Here is a 19,828-nt window from a genome sequence, read left to right as displayed (position 1 = left end):
TCTGTGTAAGAGGAGTTAGTTTATCCTTATCCCTATTCAACTCATCCATGAGGGTTGCAATTCTTGTCAACTGATCAAAAAAGGTCGACCATTGTATTTTATCCCTCAAATATATCACACCCTACTTCAAATTTTCTTTATATTGATTTCTTAATTCTATCTACAAATCATGAAATTTTGTTTTTTCTTCTTCAAAGTCCTCTGCAGTATAGAATTGGGGCCTTTCAGGGGTGTCAGGTATTTCAATAATAGGGGTTGATCTAGATCCAACCAATGACTGTGAAGGGTATGTAATTGTAGGTGCACTGGATTCTCCCATTTTTCTTTCCCAAGTATCCTCTCCATTTGAGACATTTTGTTTTCCAGTGACCGCATCTATATACCCCTTTCCTCATATGCCTTCAAAACTTCTTTAAACTTAGCATTGAGTTGGGAAAACTTATCTTCTTCCTGTCTAGATACAACACTACCCAATTTTAGCATTTTTGAGGCCATTTCCATTACTTGTTTACTACTTACCTCACGAGCCCTGTATACCGTTAATGTACCAGTATGTTCTGCAGTGGGAAACTCATGCATCTTGGTACTTTCTCTCTTATCTATGGACCACAAAACAAGGGCTTGGTGGTCATCACTAAATTTGACCCCTCTATGAGGCTGTAGTACTCCTTCAACAGTTGTTAGTTGAACATCCTTCTTCTTCCTTAGTGAATCAAAAACAATAGCATTTGCTATATCCCATTCTAGCAGAAGGAGGACTCCTGATTGTCTAACTATTTGCCTCCCAGCTTCAGGAGTAAACTCGGCAAAATCACTCGAAAAGTTTGATTTTACCTCTTCCTTGATAATTGGGTCAGAATTATTTGGTTTCTCAGCCTTGACCTTCTCACAGGCTTTCTAAAAATTCTTTATATTTAATTTGCATAAAAACTGAGGAAAGGCCCTAGATCTTACAAAATTTTCATCATTAATAAATCTTTCAGAAGCCTGGGCAACAATTGGGTCAATTTCCTTACCTTGGTTATCAGCAATGGTCAGGTCCAAAGAAGGTGTAGGAGGTTCTTGTGGCTCTCCAATATCTAGGTCTATAGAAGTGGCAATCACATCCCCTTCTCCTCCCATTTTTCTAAGTTGTTCCTTTAGAGATGCCTCATCATCTATCTAGATTGGAGACTGGCTTGGGGAGTATTGTTCTTTTTGAGAAGAAGAAGACCCCTGCTCTAATTTTTGTCTTTTTGGAGGGCTGGCTACAGATGGACTTCTTGACCATGGCTTCTTATGAGGGGGTACCTGTTGCACATTTTGAACCATGACATAACCTGCCCTTTTCTATAATTTATATTGGCCAGGAGTTACCACATTTCTACCACTCATTCTTCTTTATATTTTTGCTGCCTTGTCTGGGTGTGCCTTAATAAACATAGCTTTCTTTTCATTCATAGTCTGAATTATTATGGCAAAATTATTCATTAATGCATGTATTTTATCTCCACAATATTTCTTATCTTTCAATGGGTCATACTGGGGGTCAAAAGCATTAATGAATTCCAGGTTTTTACTAAAAACTATCCATTTCTCTTTCCTTAATTCTTGCTCTTGCAATGTGAAAATATTTTTGATTATATCTTCCGGATAGTAAACCTAATGTACCATATGGGAAGCTCTCACCCTTTCTTTTAATAGGTCATAGAATCCTTTAGGGTCAATGAATCTGGCATGAGATTCTACCATGTTATATTTATTCAAAAACAAATTTAAATGCTTCCAACCCTTTTTGACAAAAACAAAATCATGCACTACAGTAACCATTGGAAAGAAAGTGCCCTTCTTGACCAATTCCCTCTCATCTATAGTACCTATCTGCCATAAGAGATTAGCTATCCCTATCTTCAAAGGCACATGAAAAGGTAACACATGAGGTTTTCCTAGGAAACCATAAACTCTTATTACTGTTGAAACATTGTAGGGAATTATATCCCCCCAGTTATGACTGACAAGTAGTGCTTTAGCATGGTCCTTGGGTCTGACCAATTCTAATAATGCTTGTGCAATTTTAGGGCTATCTCCTCTTAAAAGCAGTCTAAGCTTTGATGCAAAATACCTGTCAAATCTTAAATAACTAGCATCAGTGGCCTCTGAAGTCATATCCACACTCCACAACTACACTGGAACCCTTTCTCCATCCTTTTTTGTTTCTAACTCCATACCCTTGGAGAAGAAAGTATATCCTTTTTACAAACATACATGCATCATCAACGAATACCAATAGAATGGTTTGTTTACTTTCCCCTTTGCTATTCCAACCAAACTGTTGTGAATGTCTTTTGCTAGGAAAGTGGCAAAATCTAGAATGGTACTCCTTCCAAATTGAAGGGTTTGAGAAATTATAAGGACCAGAGAACCTAGAATTTGATCACCCTCATCTATCCCCAGGCTATTGCAAAGAGAAAAATATATTGCTTGAGCTCTTAGATTGAAATGTCTTCTCAAAAATGGCTTTGGAGTACTGGCTGTGATCATAGGCAAATTACCAACCCTAGCAGCATGCTCCTGTAGTGGCCCTATTCTCAAGTACATTTGTTGTGCATCATATCTAACTTGAAAATCATCCATATCATTGATTTCATGCACAACATGGTTAGGGTTTAGGTTGAAAACCTCACTGAACAGCTCAGGGTAAACCCTAAAAAGGTTGACCCCTGAATGATTTTTTACCCACCCCATGATAGGATCATACTTCTTTGCCAGGTCCATCAATAAATCACTATCAAAGAAAACACTGGGGACTACTAATTTTCCAATGTCAAATTCCCATACATTGCTCATAGGAGTGTCCAGTTTTCACTCTGAAAACCATTTCTTAAACAACTCCAAACCTCCCATAGAAACCTGGGCATCTCTTATCCAATTAGCTTTGTCATAAAATCCTTCTACCACAACTAATCTAGGGTTTTTTGGAATGAGTTTGCTTCCCTTAGTTATTTCATGCAATGATAAGGGGAATTGTTCAAGAAAATCATCATGCACTGAACATTTTAGATAATCTTTTTGTCTAGTAAACTCTTTTTGAGGTGGTATTTTTAATGAAACTTTGGAAAATTCATAATAGCAGATGCTTCAAATTTACTCAGAAGGTCACAGAGCGCTTACCCACCAGAAATTGCACTTCTTCTCTATATGATGTCTTCTGCAATTTTACTGGAGTATTAATCGAGAAATTTCGTGCCTTAGCTCTAAAATCTTGAATGCCCTCGTGTTCTTTCTGCGCTTTGGTGATTCATTAATGGTGAAATTGTGGGTTCTTTTTATGAATTAAAACCGCATGCACTAGGTCTGGATCACATTTACTCTTAGTAACAGTTGCCCATAATTTGCACTCAAATTTGAATCCCATCCGTAGATTTTATCAGATTGCACGGTCCTGATTTAACAATAACAAGCTTTACAGTCTTTTAGAAAAATGCTACGTGTCACCATTACGCTTCCCCACATTACTTAAAAATTGACATCTTCATAATGTATGGATGTGCCAACCATCAATCAAGACAAGATAGACAATTAGAATAATCCATTTTGTATTAACGACCAGCTAGCTAAACTAACCAATAGGAAACTGCCATATTAGCTCATACTGTCTAACAAAATTCCACGCCAGCGGATCCCCTATCTTTTTCTGAGCAAGCAAGTGTTTGAAATCATCATGGACATGTGTCACAGATGTGCTTCCCTACATTACTTAAAAACTTACATCTTTATTATGTGGGGATGCCCCAACTGTTGATCAAGACAAGATCAGCGGTGATAAGATTTCACGTTCATTCAACAACCAAAAATCCTTCTATGCACACCTAGCAGTACATGTCATCAATCGTTTGTAGTGTAGCACATTGAAATACAAATACCTAACCCCACTTTGCCACACATCACAAATGCGCTTTGCCACATTACTTAAAAACCTACATCTTTATTATGTGGGGATGCGCCAACCGTTGATCAAGACAAGATCAACGGTGATGTTGCTTGGTAAGTAATCTTCATAGCTATGCCAACAAATCCACCAATGATATCGTGGGAAAAACAAAACCTGTGCAAAAGTGTTGAAAAATCTGATATACAAGAGCTTTTGCGGCATACTGGATCTCATAAAACATCAGGGGCTACGTGTTGCAAATGCGCTTCCCCGCATTGCTTAAAGACCTACAACTCTATAATGCGGGGATGCACTGACCCTTGATCTCTGATAGATCAACGGTGATTGAGAAACACTTCAACTTGGCATCCTTTCAAATAGAATATCATAATTAAAGGTACATGAAAGGTTTACCAAAGGCATTTTGATGTAAATAAAACATTAGGATAAAAAGCCCTACCAAAATACTTGAAGAAAATACCTTTTTTTTTTTAAATTTGAAAACGAGGGCACCACAAAACAAAGGCATAATGGGTTTTTTTACGCACTTAGGGCCTTTTCATTGATAATTTGAGAGCCAAACCCTAAGAAATTAAAAAGGAAGACACAACCCATAGAACAGGGTGTAACTAGGGTAATCAAACAATTTTCAGGACATCAGAAAATAAAAACCCTAATTTGCAATAGAGAAAGACTTAACTGATTTTTCACCCAAATATTAGAACTTTTCTATACTGTGAAAAATCATACCAATAGTGGCTCTATCTGGGGATGATATACTACTTGAGTCTATGCAAGAATTTAGATTCTCTGGGAGAGCAGACCACATATTTGGTAAGATGAAAACTTCTTTAGAGAGCACTGAGCAACACATAAAAACAAGGAACTAGACTTCACAAGGATACACACAAGGAGTTATAGAAACAAAAATGACAGGAAACCCTAAAACTATTGTTCATGGAGAAAATAAGTATTTTTAAAGAAAAATACCTCTTCAAGAACTATCCATGAACTGGCAATTCAAGAATACTGTCAAATACATCTTTGAGTATATAAGAATCTTCACCCCAAGTATTTTCAATTAGATATGGGCCTAACCAAATAGGATCAAATTTTCCATGTTTTCCTTTATCCTCAATTCTGGCATTCCACATCAGGACTAAATCTCCATGTTCAAACTTTCTACTTACAGTTCTTCTATCATAGAGTGGTTTAACTTGCAATTGCAGCTTTTGATTCTTTAGAGATGCTTCTCTTCTGGTTTCTGCCAATCCTACCAATTCATCCATTCTTTCTTGCATTTCATCTGTAGTATCTTGATCATACAGCTAGATGTAATTGTAGAGTCCCATCAAGTTGTTCTGAGGTATTTTGGCTTGAATCCCATACACTAAATCAAATGGAGCTATGCCAATTGCTTTCTTTACAGTTACTTTATCAGCCCATATTGCCAACTATAACTTGGAATCCCATGCATTTTTACTATCATCCAATGTTCTCTTAATGACCTTCAATAGGCTCTTATTTGTGGACTCAACTTGTCCATTCCCTTGTGGATGATATGGAGCAGATGATGACCTTGTCATTCCATATTTATCACAAAACTTGATGAACTCCTCAGATCTGAAGCACATCGCATTATCTGTTACAATTCTCTGTGGACATCCAAATCTAGAAATAATATTATTCAATAGGAAATTATTTACCACTTTACTTGTTGCATTTGTTGTGGGGATAGCCTCTACCCATTTTGTAAAGTAGTCAGTAGCAACCAGAATCCAAGAATAGCCAATGCTAGACTTGGGGAAAATCTCTCCTATGAAGTCCAGACCCCATTGTTGAAAAGGTGCTTGAATCTCCATTGGCTTTAATGGAGTATTTCCCAAGAATTTCAGTTTTCCAACAAACCTCTGACAGGGGTCACATTTCCTAACCATAACTTGGGCATCTTTAAAAAGGGAAGGCCACCAAAACCCAGCTCTCATTATCTTATGTGCATTAGTTTTGGCTATGTAGTGTCCCCCACATACTCCAACATGCATTTCTTTCAAAACATCTTTTTCCTTTTCTTTATCAACACACTTCGACAGAATTCCCTCAAAATTTCTCCACCATAGGTTATTTTAGACAATTATATACCTGATGGCTTGCAATTTAGTATTCCTCTTTTCATTGTTAGACAGATGGGGAGGAGCTTCCATATGTTGCAAGTAATATATGACATTGGTGCACCAATCACATTGGTCCATGTCACATAAGTCAGCTCTGAGATCATCATTTACCAAATTTATCTGATTAGCCTCTAGAGTAGTTTCAGCCATGAGTTTGGCCAAACCTTGACCTCTTACTAACTTTGTTATTTGTATATCAATGTTAAATTCTTGGATTCTATTGATCCATCTACACCTCCTGCCTGATACTTCCTGTTGAGAGAATATATCCTTGACTGCAGCACTAGGTACAAAAGTGATAATAGTAGCACCTACTAAGTAACATCTGAAAGCTTTTATAGCCTTTACCAAAGTATATGCTTGCTTTTCATTTATTTCATACTTTAGTTCAGCAGGCTGCAGTGACTTACTGAAAAAGGCAATCAGCTGCTCACATCCTTCTTGATTCTTCTACAAAAAGACTGCAGCTACAGTATGGAATGATGCAAAAGAGAAAATATGCATGGGTTTTGCATAATCTGGGGTCCTTAGCACTGGAGCATTTTTTATTGCAATTTTTATATCTTGGAATGCTTGTGAAGGTTCACCATTCCAATCTATGATGGGTCCCTTCTTGAGCATCTTTGAGATGGGTCTACTACTTTCAGCAAAATTGGTAACAAATCTCCTTAGAAAATGGACTTGGCCAAAAAAGGACTGAATTCCTTTCACATTTTTTGGTTTGGGGACTTTGTCAATAGCTACTACCCTTTCAAGATCTATTTTTACCCCATCCTTAAACACTATGTGTCCTAATAATTTTCCTTCTGTGACCCCGAATGTGCAATTCTTTCGGTTTAAAGATACTCCATATTCCAGGGCTTTAATAAAGATTTTTTTCCAAATGTTTGCAGTGATCTTCAGCCTTATTAGAATACGTTGTAAGATCATCCTAGGACAGAACCATAAATTTGTCAATATACTCATGAAATGCTACATCCATGGCTCTTTGGAAGGTAGCTCCTGCATTAATCAAGCCAAAAGGCATCCTTACATACACATATGTTCCCCATGGGGTTGTGAAGGCTATCTTGAACTGTTCACTTTCTTTTACTAGAACTTGATTATCTCTAGAGAAACCATCCATCATTGACATTAATTTAGAGCCAGTCACTTGCTGCAACATGGCTTCCATATTAGGTAAGCCATAATTGTCTTTCAGAGATGCAATGTTTAAATTTCTAAAATCAACACAAAGACTAATATCTCCATTCCTCTTCCTGACAGGAACCAAATTTGAAACCCAGGTGGAATGCCTAATTGGTTTGATTATCCCACCATCTCTTAGTTTTGTCAGTTCTTCTTACATTTTTGGGGCAAGGGTAGGATTGATTGGTCTCTGTTTTTGCCTAAAAGGTCTTACATTTTCCTTCAATGGTATGACATGCTGGAACAGATCCTCCTTGTAAGCCTTAAGGTCATCATATGACCAAGCAAAAACATGTCTGTATTTTCTTAGTAGGTCAATCAATGTTTTCCTGATTTCAACAAGCAGATTTTGGCCAATATAAACCCTTTTAGGAACTTCATCAGTACCCAAGTTTATTTCTTCTAACTCATGAGGTTTGGGGTCGTTTACTCCTGATTTTACTCTATCTTGGTTATCAAAAATATTTTCCAAGACTACTAACCCCTTCGACTTCTTATTTTTTTTCAATTGGATTATCTCTGGACCAAAAATGGTTTCCTTCCCATTTATGGTTTCAATCAGTCCACTACAATCCATCTCCTAACCGTGGTACTTGTCTTCATTTAAAAAAAAAATTGTAATATCTTTGTCATCTTCAAAAACCTGCCAATTTTCAATGTTTTTAGGTATGGAAGGTCCGTTTTGCACTTCAATCTAGGAGATTCCTGCAAATGATATCTCTTTTGGCTTGATTGCTACATTTTCCAATAGATCAGCCATCTTATTTTGGGTCCTATCTCTCCATGAGATCCCAAATGCATCAAAGAATTCTATCTGATCCTAGACTGCATTTCTATATTGTTTCAATCTCCTATTCTTGGATGAGTAGGTTCCTTTGATCTGAGAGATAATTAGTTCAGAATCCCCTATGACACATAAATTCTTAATTTTATGATGTATGCCAACTTTGAGCCCTAACAACAATGCTTCATATTTTGCAATATTATTAATGCAGGAAAATTTTAAGGTGAATGAATACCTAAAAGTGTTATTCTCAGGGGACACAAAGACTACACTTGCCCCTACACCCTCTTTAGAACTAGCCCCATCAAAGAACACTGTCCATAATTTTGGTAAATTCATGTAACATTCAACTTAATTTTCAATGATAGCAGGTAAGTTTTCAACTTCTTGAATAATTAATTTGGCCCGAAAAGCATTAATCCCAGTATCTAGGAAACAAGTGGTATCTTCGTCAATTTCTTCACCTAAAATGTGGTTAACCCTTGGTTCCCTCTTTACCCTGATAGCTTTGTCCCCTATATGAAAAGTGGCATAAGTAAGATCACATTGCAGGCTTCCGCCCATGGTAGCACTCCATTTTCTGGAGAGTAACATTCCATAGTGTGGAGGTATATCTACCACAAGGACAAACATGGTTAATTCTACTTTAGGATATGTAGCCAGTTTGAATGGTAAGGCATTTATGGTACCTATGACTGGGACTTCCCTAGCATCCATCCCTCTACATCTACCCTTCTTGGTATCCACCTTCAATCCTAAGGCTTCCATTACTTTGAAAGGCATTATAGTGTTGGAAGCTCCTGAGTCTATCATGCAAATTTTTAAGGTCTTCCCTTTTATGATTAGATTGAGGAAAAAAGGATCAATATCTTCTATGAATGCCACTGAGGAATCATCTAGAAATATTTGAGGAATTTGGGATATGATACCACTGTCCTCTATTACTAATGGGGTCTGTTGGGATATAGTTTGATCTACAATAATATTATTGTTTGCTATTCCACCCAACCATGACAAAGCCTTATTCTTATGCTCTTCAATTCTAAAAAGTTTAGACAAGGGCACTTTTATAGTAATTTGAGATAACATGGATATCATATCAATAGGTTCAACCACAGTAGGTTTTACAATAGTACCTGGAGTCAAGATCTTTTGAGCATTAGGTACCATATTTTGCTTGATAACATCAAGTTCTGATTTCTTTGGTTGTACAACTGGTTTTGTTGCTTCACTTATCTGAAATTGAACCTTCTTCTTTGGTTCCCATTTCATACTCTTGTTCTCTTTGATCTTAGGAACATCTACATTGACTTTCTTTTTTTGATCATTCATCTTACAAGTGATGTCTTTGACGAATACACTAGATGGCCTTCCTGCATCATTATTTATTGCTCTATTTCTCAAATTATAATTACTATGGACTTGTGAAATCATTTCTGCTGTAATTCTGTCAATTTCCTCCTTGGAGGGCATTCTTAAACTTGTGAGACCTACATCAAAAAATGTACTGCATACCTTATCTGTATCATACCCTTCATCATCTGAAAGCACTTGCTAATGATGTAGCTGGTAAGCAATTCTCTGGCTAGTAATATCATTTTTAGGCTCTTCTAAATCAGAATCTATCAAGTCATCACACATGTTCACCATATTGCAACTTATATCATCATGGGTTTTGTCTTCAGTTTCTTCTTTAGGTTGTACTCCTTGAGCTTGGGCAAATGATTGAGCAATAGCACAATAATCAATAGAATGAGGTGATTGGCATATAATGCACCATGGTACATCATCAATCATATTTACAGTGTTCCTTTGCAAGGGGTCTGGAGTACCCTTATCCTTCACATTGTGGGTTTGGTTGGGAACTAGTTTACTATCTTTCCACTAAGTGGTGTAAGGGTAATTTTGCATTCTAGGCTGCCTATTGAAATTGTTGTTATTCACAGGGGATCTTTTAGCAACATTTGGCTTATTGAAACTAGTGGCATTCATCTTCTTGAGCATTTCTAAAACTTGACCTATAGTAGGTTCTTCGGGCTTCTTTCCTATAGGAGTTTTTTCATCCTCCCTTTTATTATTATTCTTAGGATTAAATAGCTTAGGATCATCCCTCCTACCTAGTTTTCTAGATGCCTTCCTATTATTCTCTATATTTACTACAATTTTATAGGCATCTCTTAAAGTCTTAGGATCCTTATCTCTCAATTGATAAGCCATTTTTCTATCAAAATCATTGAAATAGGTTGTGAGAAAAATGTTTTCATTTAACCTCATAACTTGAAAAAGTCTATACATACCTTTCTGAAATCTCACATTGAAATTAAATGTGGACTCATTCGAATTCTTCTTGATATTGTTGAACTCGTTCAACATGAATCCTGCATTAGTGTTGTTCCCATATTGCTCCTTGAACAATTTTTCCAAATCACTCCATGAGGTAATATTGTCATTAGGCAACCTCCTAAACCAATCCCTTGCATCCTCTGTTAGTGAATGCATGAACAATTTCATTACCCTGTCTTCATGTTCAACTTCATAATCATTCAACATATCAATGAAAATCCTCAAATGTTCTTCACCAGTAACAACATTATTCCCAGAAAACTTAACCACTTTATCTCTTAAATCAAATGATATGAGATGTGGAGCACCAAGAATAATAGCAAATGATATTTGTCTATACTTTTCCAAGTATATAGGTTTCTTCTGGAAACCAGGAACATTTGAAGTACTAGCTATATTAGCTTGACTCAAGGGAGCAGCTTGGGACTGTTGTGGTGGGACAAATGGGACTTGGGTGCCAATAGTGGAAGATGAGGTAGGAGCAGATTGGGGTACTCCCTGAGTTGAAATTATGGGACCACTAACTGGTGCAAGATTTGTAGGTGGGATAGACAAATTGGGCCATGAAGCCAATGCAAAATTAGACTTTATGAATTGGATTTTCCTTCTAGTTTCTGCAGCTTGAGCTTCATTCTCAACCTTCTCAAGTTCTTTTGCAAGATCTTCCCTCTCTTTTCGAGCCTTCTCAAGATCTAGATCTAATTTTGACATGGAGAGTTGTATAGGTTTGCTTGGTATAGCTTGAGGCTCATTTATTTGGATTCTTATAGCCTTGCCTTTCCCTTTATCTAGAGCTTTTGCAGTGGGCTCTACATGATCAACTTGAACAGGTTTATAGGCTTTGACTTGAGCAATAACTGGTTCTTGCCTTTGATTTAGGTGTTTCTCCTGTTCTTGAACTTTAGCTCTCAGATTATCAACATCTCCGAAAACATCCTTATGGAGAGTTGTGGTATTCTCTTCTAACTTTTTATTTTTCTCTTTCAAAGCAACCATCCTTCTTAGCAGAGCATCTCTTTCTATTATGGCATCCAAGGTGGCTTACTCCTTCTCTTTTTTAGGACGAATGTGTTTACATTCTTCCTCAGCAATCCATTTCTTCAAAAATTCTATTTTAGAGTGCACTTCTTTAGGATTTGTAGAAGTTGCCTCGGAATCAGCAGGGTCATCTAGATCTATAAGGTTTGGTTCTACATATGGGGCTACTCTAGGATTAAAATGATTATCAGATGAACTCCTAAATCCTACCCTATAATTCATATTTGCTACAAGATCTGGTCTTAATGAAGCAATTCCCATAGTAGACACATCCTTTTCTTGAAAAACTCTCTCATCTGGTAATGGGGTACTAAAAATGCCTCCTAAGAGTCTTGTAGTTTCAGATTCAGAGCTAAGCAAAGAAGACTCTCTTCCTATTACTGGTTGATAATGGGAATTGACGGATGCATTATCTCTAGGTTTCCAAGTGGGATTTGGATCTTTTTTTTTCTTATTTTGGTTCTTCCTACCACTTTGGGGTAGATCAGTATACATTGATACATCAAGATTGGCTCTCATGTAAGCTCTTGTGTTTTTTCTCTTGTCAACCATATTCACCTTTTTGTTACAATAAGCACTAGCTTCAAAACCTTGACTGAGTCGCCACCCTATTTCGGGAAAATATATAATGACACTTTTGCTGACTAAAGGAAAACAATACACAAGTAGAGACAAAAATATATAGCACAGACAGACCAATCACTGATGTCGTAAGACTGCAACTCTTGCTTGTTAGATAAGACACTTGGATAGGCTAGGCACATCAGTGTGTAGCAATGGTACTTGGGCTCTATCATCTTTAAATTCTCAATTTTTGACACTAAAAGATTTCTTATAACCACGGCCAAAACCTAGATCACATGACACACATGTACATAGCAGGACCAAAGAAACTGCAGTACTTTTCACAGATGTGTTGGAAAAATCCCTAGCAGATTCGCCATTTTGTTGGTGTTTTAAAATGCACAAAAAACTACTAAGTGACAAAAGGCTTAATACCAAGATAACAGTACATACACAACCTAAAGAGTAGCCAATTCTTACTTACAATTGCACATGCAAAGTAGTTGGACCATACTTTAACAAAACCACAAATGGTTTTCTGCTCTTTTGGCTCTGCAAAACTAGGGCGGGTATACCCAGGGATGATTCAAAACCAGAAAACTTGTATGAGGTTTATTCTTAGTTTTATTATGATTCTCATCTCACAATCCTCCAAACATATACATAATTACTACTAACTAGATAAACACATCCCATGAAATAGATATGGCCAATAATTCTTCTATAGATCTACAGATGTCCTTAACAATAGTGGCTAACTGTAGTTAAAACATTCCATGCAGACAAGTGCTGGCCAACTTAAAAAATTTACAGGAAATAAAAGTAAAATTTGATTTGATGATGCATTTGAATGACCATTTATAATATATTTCTTCTTCAGCTAAAATAACTTGATCAGTGCCTAATCCATTGGGGTTTAGAGTCTATAGCAAATTATTAGATCTAATTTGTTGCCTTACAACAAATTCTATCAACAATTCTTATCAGAATTTATCATTCAAAATCCTTTTCAATACTTAAGGAATCTCATCACATTCACTAAAGCCTTTATTTAATCCATTGAATTAACAACAATGATAAATGAATATACAACCTAATTAGATTGCATTCAATTGCACAAGTTTTTACTCATACAACATCAAGGTATCTAAGTATTTAGAAGGAGACAAAATTCAGAAAGAACTGATATGGGGACAATTCATAATTTGTATTCATTTCCTTTGAAAATTGTATATCCTTTACAATAGACTCAGAATGGCCTTCAGAAAGAAACATAGCTCATTCTATATTAATGTATTCTCAGAGAATTAACAGAAAAATACATTACAAACTTGCTTTCAAAATTTGGACCAAAAACAAACTAAGCATAATACTTAGAAGAAATAGAATTCGGAACATTCTTTAGCCTTGGAATCTCATTTAAATAGTGTGAGATGCAACAAGCTTCGGGCTAAAGAAAGTGACATGTGTCTTCTAAAAGATATTGACAAATGTTTGTCATAAAAGACAAAAAAATATAACAAAAAAGCTAACACATCGAAAAATCCTTGGTGGGTCCCTTTCTGTTATGTTTCTTAGTTGTTGAAACAAGAAGATAAGAAATGATTCTTCAATTATTCTTCATCCTCAGAGTAAATAGCCATGAGGTTTGAAAGTGATGTATCATCTTCAGTTACCTATAAATTTATTTCAACCTGGGGATTTTCCATGTCCTCATTATTAACTACGAGGGTGACTTCTACTTTTACATTTTCCTCCTCATCATCTTCTGACATTTGTTCTAGAAACTAGTTTTTCCATTTATTAAAAGCATCATCATCTGGCCAATCAAAACATAGAGCTTCTCTTTGTATCATTATTAAAGAATTTGCACTTTCTTCTAAATTATCAAATTCTTTTCTCATAGTAGTATAAAATAACTGTATTTTTACTAGCTCTTCATTTGTCTTTGCCTAGAACCAGTGGTTAGTTTCACTCATGATGTTTATTATTCTTTCATTAAATAACTCGTCTAACTCCCTTTTCCACTTTTCCTTTTCCTTTATTGTATCAACAGATTCTAAAGCACAAGGAAATAGGGTGAATTTTTCACAAATATATCGAGAAAAACAGAGTGTTAATCTTTTTTGTAAAGAACCTCTTTCATCATCAAAATTTTCTAGCTTATTTAATAAATGAAAGATTTTCTCAACTTGATGATAAGGAATTTGGATCGCAAATATACATATGATTGTAATATCATTATTCCTCTCCCTCCATTTTTGTTCAAGAGGATTCAGTTTATCCTTACCCCTGTTCAACTCATTCATGAGGGTTGCAATTCTTGTCAACTGATCAGAAAAGGTTGACCATTGTATTTTATCCCTTGAATATATCACACCCTGCTTCAATTTTTCTTCATATTGATTTTTTAATTCTATCTGCAACTCATGCAATTTTGTTTTTTTCTTCTTCAAATTCCTTTACAATATAGAATTAGGGCCTTTTAGGGGTGTTAGGTATTTCAATAATAGGGGTTGATCCAGATCCAACCAATGACTGTGAAGGGTATGTAATTGTAGGTGCACTAGATTCTCCCATTTTTCTTTTCCTAAGTATCCTCTCCATTTGAGACATTTTTTTTTCCAGTGACTGTATCTGTATACCCCTTTCCTCATATGCCTTCAAAACTTCTTTAAACCTAGCATTGAGTTGGACAAACTTATCTTCTTCCTGTCCAGTTACAACACCACCCAATTTTAGCATTTCTGAGGCCATTCCCATTACTTGTTTACTACTTACCTCATGAGCCCTATATGCCGTCAATGTACCAATATGTTCTGTAGTGGGAAACTCATGCATCCTGGTACTTTCTCTCTTATCTATGGACCACAAAACAAGGGCTTGGTGGTCATCACTAAATTTGACCCCTCTATGAGCCTGTAGTACTTCTTCAACAGTTGTTAGTTGAACATCCTTATGCTTCCTTACTGAATCAAAAACAATAGCATTTTCTATATCCCATTCTGGCAGAAGGAGGACTCCTGATTGTCTAACTATTTGCCTCCTAGCTTCAGCAGTAAACTGGGTAAAATCACTCAAAAACTTTGATTTTACCTCTTCCTTGATAACCGGGTCAGATTTATTCAGTTGCTCAGCCTTGATCTTCTCATAGGCTTTCTCAAAATTCTTTATATTTAATCTCCATAAAAACTGAGAAAAGGCCCTAGGTCTTACAAAATTTTCATCATTAATAAATCTTTCAGAAGCCTGGGCAACAATTGGGTCAATTTCCTTACCTTGGTAATCAACAATGGTCAGGTCTAAGGAAGGTGTAGGAGGTTCTTATGGCTCTCCAATATCCAAGTCTGTAGAAGTGACAATCACATCCCCTTCTCCTCCCATTTGTCTAAGTTGTTACTTTAGAGATGCCTCATCATCTATCTGGATTGGAGACTAGCTTGGGGAGTATTGTTCTTTTTGAGAAGAAGAAGACCCCTACTCTAATTTTCATCTTTTTGGAGAGTTGGTTGCAGATGGACTTCTTGACCTTGGCTTCTTATCAGGGGGTACCTATTGCACATTTTGAACCATGACATAACCTGCCCTTTTCTACAATGTATATTGGCCAGGAGTTACCACATTTCTACCACTCATTCTTCTTTGTATTTCTCCTACCTTGTCTGGGTGTGCCTTAATAAACATAGCTTTCTTTTCATTCATAGTCTAAATTATTATGGCAAAATTATTCATTAATGCATGTATTTTAGCTCCCCAGTATTTCTTATCGTTCAATGGGTCATACTGGGGGTCAAAAGCATTAATGAATTCTAGGTTTTTACTAAAAACTATCCATTTCTCTTTCCTTAATTCTTGCTCCTGCAATGTGAAAATATTTTTGATTATATCTTCCAGATAGTTAACCTAATGTACCATATGGGAAGCTCTAACCCTTTCTTTTAATAGGTCATAGAATCCTTTAGGGTCAATGAATCTAGCATGACATTTTTCCATGTTATATTTATTCAAAAACAAATTTAAATGCTTCCACCCCTTTTGGACAAAAATAAAATCATGCACTACAGTAACCATAGGAAAGAAAGTGCCCTTCTTGACCAATTCCCTCTCATCTATAGTACCTATTTTCCATAAGAGCTCAGCTATCCCTATCTTCAAAGGCACATGAAAAGGTAACACATGAGGTTTTCCTAAGAAACCATAAATTCTTATTACTGTTGAACCATTGTAGGTAATTATATCCCCCCAGTTATGACTGGGATGTAGCCCTTTAGCATGGTCCTTGGGTCTGACCAATTCTAATAATGCTTGTGGGATTCTAGGGCTATCTCCTCTTAAAAGCAGTCTAAGCTTTGATGCAAAATACTTGTCAAATCTTACATAACTAGCACCAGTGGCCTCTGAAGTCATATCCACACTCCACAACTGCACTAGATTCCTTTCTCCATCCTTTGTTGTTTCTAACTCCATACCGTTGGAGAAGAAAGTATATCCTTTTTATAAACATACATGCATCATCAACGAATACCAATAGAATGGTTTGTTTACTTTCCCCTTTGCTATTCCAACTAGACCGTTGTGAATCTCTTTTGCTAGGAAAGTAGCAAAATCCAGAATGGTACTCATTCCAAATTGAAGGGTTTAAGCAATTATAAGGACCACAGAACCTAGAATTTGATCACCATCATCTATCCCCAAGATCTTGCAAAGAGAAAACTATAGTGCTTGAGCTCTCAGATTGAAATGTCTTCTCAACAATGGCTTTAGAGTACTAGCTGTGATAACAGGCAAATTACCAACCCTAGCAGCATGCTCCTGTAGTGGCCCTGTTCTCAAGTACATTCATTGTGCATCATATCTATCTTGCAAATCATCCATATCAATGATTTCATGCACAATGTGGTTAGGGTTTAGGTTGAAAACCTCACTGATCAGCTCAGGGCAAACCCTAAAAAGGTTGACCACCGAAAGATTTTTTACCCACCCCGTGATAGGATCATACTTCTTTGCCAGGTCCATCAATAAATCACTATCAAAGAAAACACTGGGGACTACTAATTTTCCAATGTCAAATTCCCATACATTGCTCATAGGAGTGTCCAATTTTCACTCTAAAAACCATTTCTTAAACAACTCCAAACCTCCCATGGAAACCTAGGCATGTCTTATCCAATTAGCTTTGTCATAAAATCCTTCTACCACAACTAATCTAGGGTTTTTTGGAATGAATTCCCTTCCCTTAGTTATTTCATGCACTGATAAGGGGAATTGTTCGAGAAAATCATCATGCACTAAATATTTTAGATAATCTTTTTGTCTAGTAAACTCTTTTCGGGGCGACATTTTTAATGAAACTTTTGAAAATTCACAACAGCAGATGCTTTAAATTTACTCAGAAGGTCACAGAGCACTTACTCACTACAAATCGCACTTCTACACTATATGATGTCTTCTACAATTTTACTGGAGTATTAATCGAGAAATTTCGTGCCTTAGGTCTGAAATCTTGAATGCCTTGGTGTTCTTTCTGTGCTTTGGTGATTCATTAATGGTGAAATCGTGGGTTCTTTTTATGAATTAAAACCACACACACTAGGTCTTGATCACATTTACTCTCCATAACCATTGCCTGCAATTTGCCCTCAAATTTGAATCCCATTCATAGATTTTATCAGATCGCACTGTCCTGATTTAAAAATAACAAGATTTACAATCTTTTAGAAAAATGCTACGTTTCACCACTACTCTTCCCAACATTACTTAAAAACCTACATCTTCATAATGTGGGGATGTGCCAACCATTGATCAAGACAAGATCGACGATCAGAATAATCCATTTTGTATTAATGACCAGCTAGCTGAATTGACCAATAGGAAACTACCATATTAGCTCATACTCTTTGACAACATTCCATGCTAGCGGATCCCATATCTTCTTCTAAGAAAGCAAGTGTTTGACATCATCACAGACATGTGTCACAGATGCGCTTCCCTACATTACTTAAAAACCTACATCTTTATTATGCGGGGATGCGCCAACCATTGATCAAGACAATATCAATGGTTATAAGATTTCACGTTCATTCAGCAACCAAAAATCCTTCTATGCACACCTAGCAGTACACATCATCAGTCGTTTGCAGTGTAGCACATTGAAATACAAATACCTTACCCCACTTTTCCATGTGTCACAAATGCACTTCCCCACATTGCTGAAAGACCTACAACTCTATAATGCAGGGATGCACTGACCCTTGATCTCTGATAGATCAATGGTGTTTGAGAAAAACTTCAACTTGGCATCCTTTCAAATAGAATATCACAATTAAAGGTACATGAAAGGTTTACCAAAGGCATTTTGATGTAAATAAAACATTAGGATGAAAAGCCTTGCCAAAATACTTGAAGAAAATGCCTTTTTAAAAAAAATTTGAAAATGAGGGCACGACAAAACAAAGGCATAATGGGTTTTTTTACACACTTATGGCCTTTTCATTGATAATTTGAGAGCCAAACCCTAAGAAATTAAAAAGGAAGACACAACCCATAGAACAGGGTGTAACTAGGGTAATCAAACAATTTTTAGGACATCAAAAAATAAAAACCCTAATCTGCAATAAAAAAAGACTTAATTGATTTTTCACCCAAATATCAGAACTTTTCTATACTATGAAAAATCATACCAATAGTTTGGTAGCAAGTTGTTATGAGAGTGGATATTATTATTTGAAGTAGTCAGGGAGCTCTTTACCTTTTGGAGGTGGGTCTTTGTATAACAATGTAATGATGTCAGGGGTTGTTTCTTCTCCATCGAGGATCTCATTGGCAAAAAATGTGGTGGGTCTGAGTTGTTTGAGCTGAGGAGTTGTGTTTGGCTTTGGCCCTTGATAGGTTAGGTGCCTCACATATATGGGTCAAGAGGTGGAGAACCATCAAAAAAGGAATATTAGAGACTGTATTCATCATATCCTTCTTAGTTGATCTTAACTATTGAGAGTTTGGAGGCTAAGATGGTTACAAAATCATGGAAAGTACTAGAAGAGTTTGCCATGGTGGTGCAAATCTCAATTCTAGATCAATGGTTATCATATGATGCTTCTCCCACATTACAATATACAAAATGTTTGTGATTAGTGTTGATGGTTATCTCAATGCTATGATGCATAAATTTGATTTACTAATGATAAGTGGAGGGTATGACCTTCATAGAATGAATCCATGGTCAACCAAGGAGGATTTTGAAGGGAAGGTTAAGATCAACTACATCAAAAAATATTTCTTGGGTAGTGTGGCCAAGTTTGATACACAAGAAGATGGTTCCCTCAATGGTCTACTCCAAGTTATCATAGGAATCGATAGTGATGACTTTATTTATAATGTATGCCTCAGTGTATCCTACTTGTTTGATGAACTTCAATGTACATAAGTTTAAGGCTGATCCATTATTTATCATGACCCTCTTTATGATGAAGTTAAAAACCATGATGGCTTTGCAAAGTTGAAGGATGTGACCTAGTTCAATGTATGGGATGTTAGAAGTTTTGAAGGATAATGTGTGTGATGCAAAGATATGACCTACCAAGTTTCTAAATTTTTTAGCATTAATATCAGTAGGGACATGAGATTCATGCAATGCACTATCCATAATTTCTTTGTAAAGTGGACTAGTGCACAGGAGATCTAGGAAAGAGATTTGGGCGCACATATTCCCAAGGTGCTCCAAAATATTATACTATAGTCCTGATAGGATAGGCATAGATGGAATGATGATGTTGAGTCAGGTTCTTCATGTAGTGACTGGACATTGATTATAAAGGTTTTTGATATTTATTA

This window comes from Cupressus sempervirens, chromosome 8 (genome assembly GCF_028749045.1).
Source record: "Cupressus sempervirens isolate cs-2001-9-10 chromosome 8, ASM2874904v1, whole genome shotgun sequence".
Taxonomy (NCBI): domain Eukaryota; kingdom Viridiplantae; phylum Streptophyta; class Pinopsida; order Cupressales; family Cupressaceae; genus Cupressus; species Cupressus sempervirens.
This window is presented reverse-complemented; position numbering follows the sequence as displayed.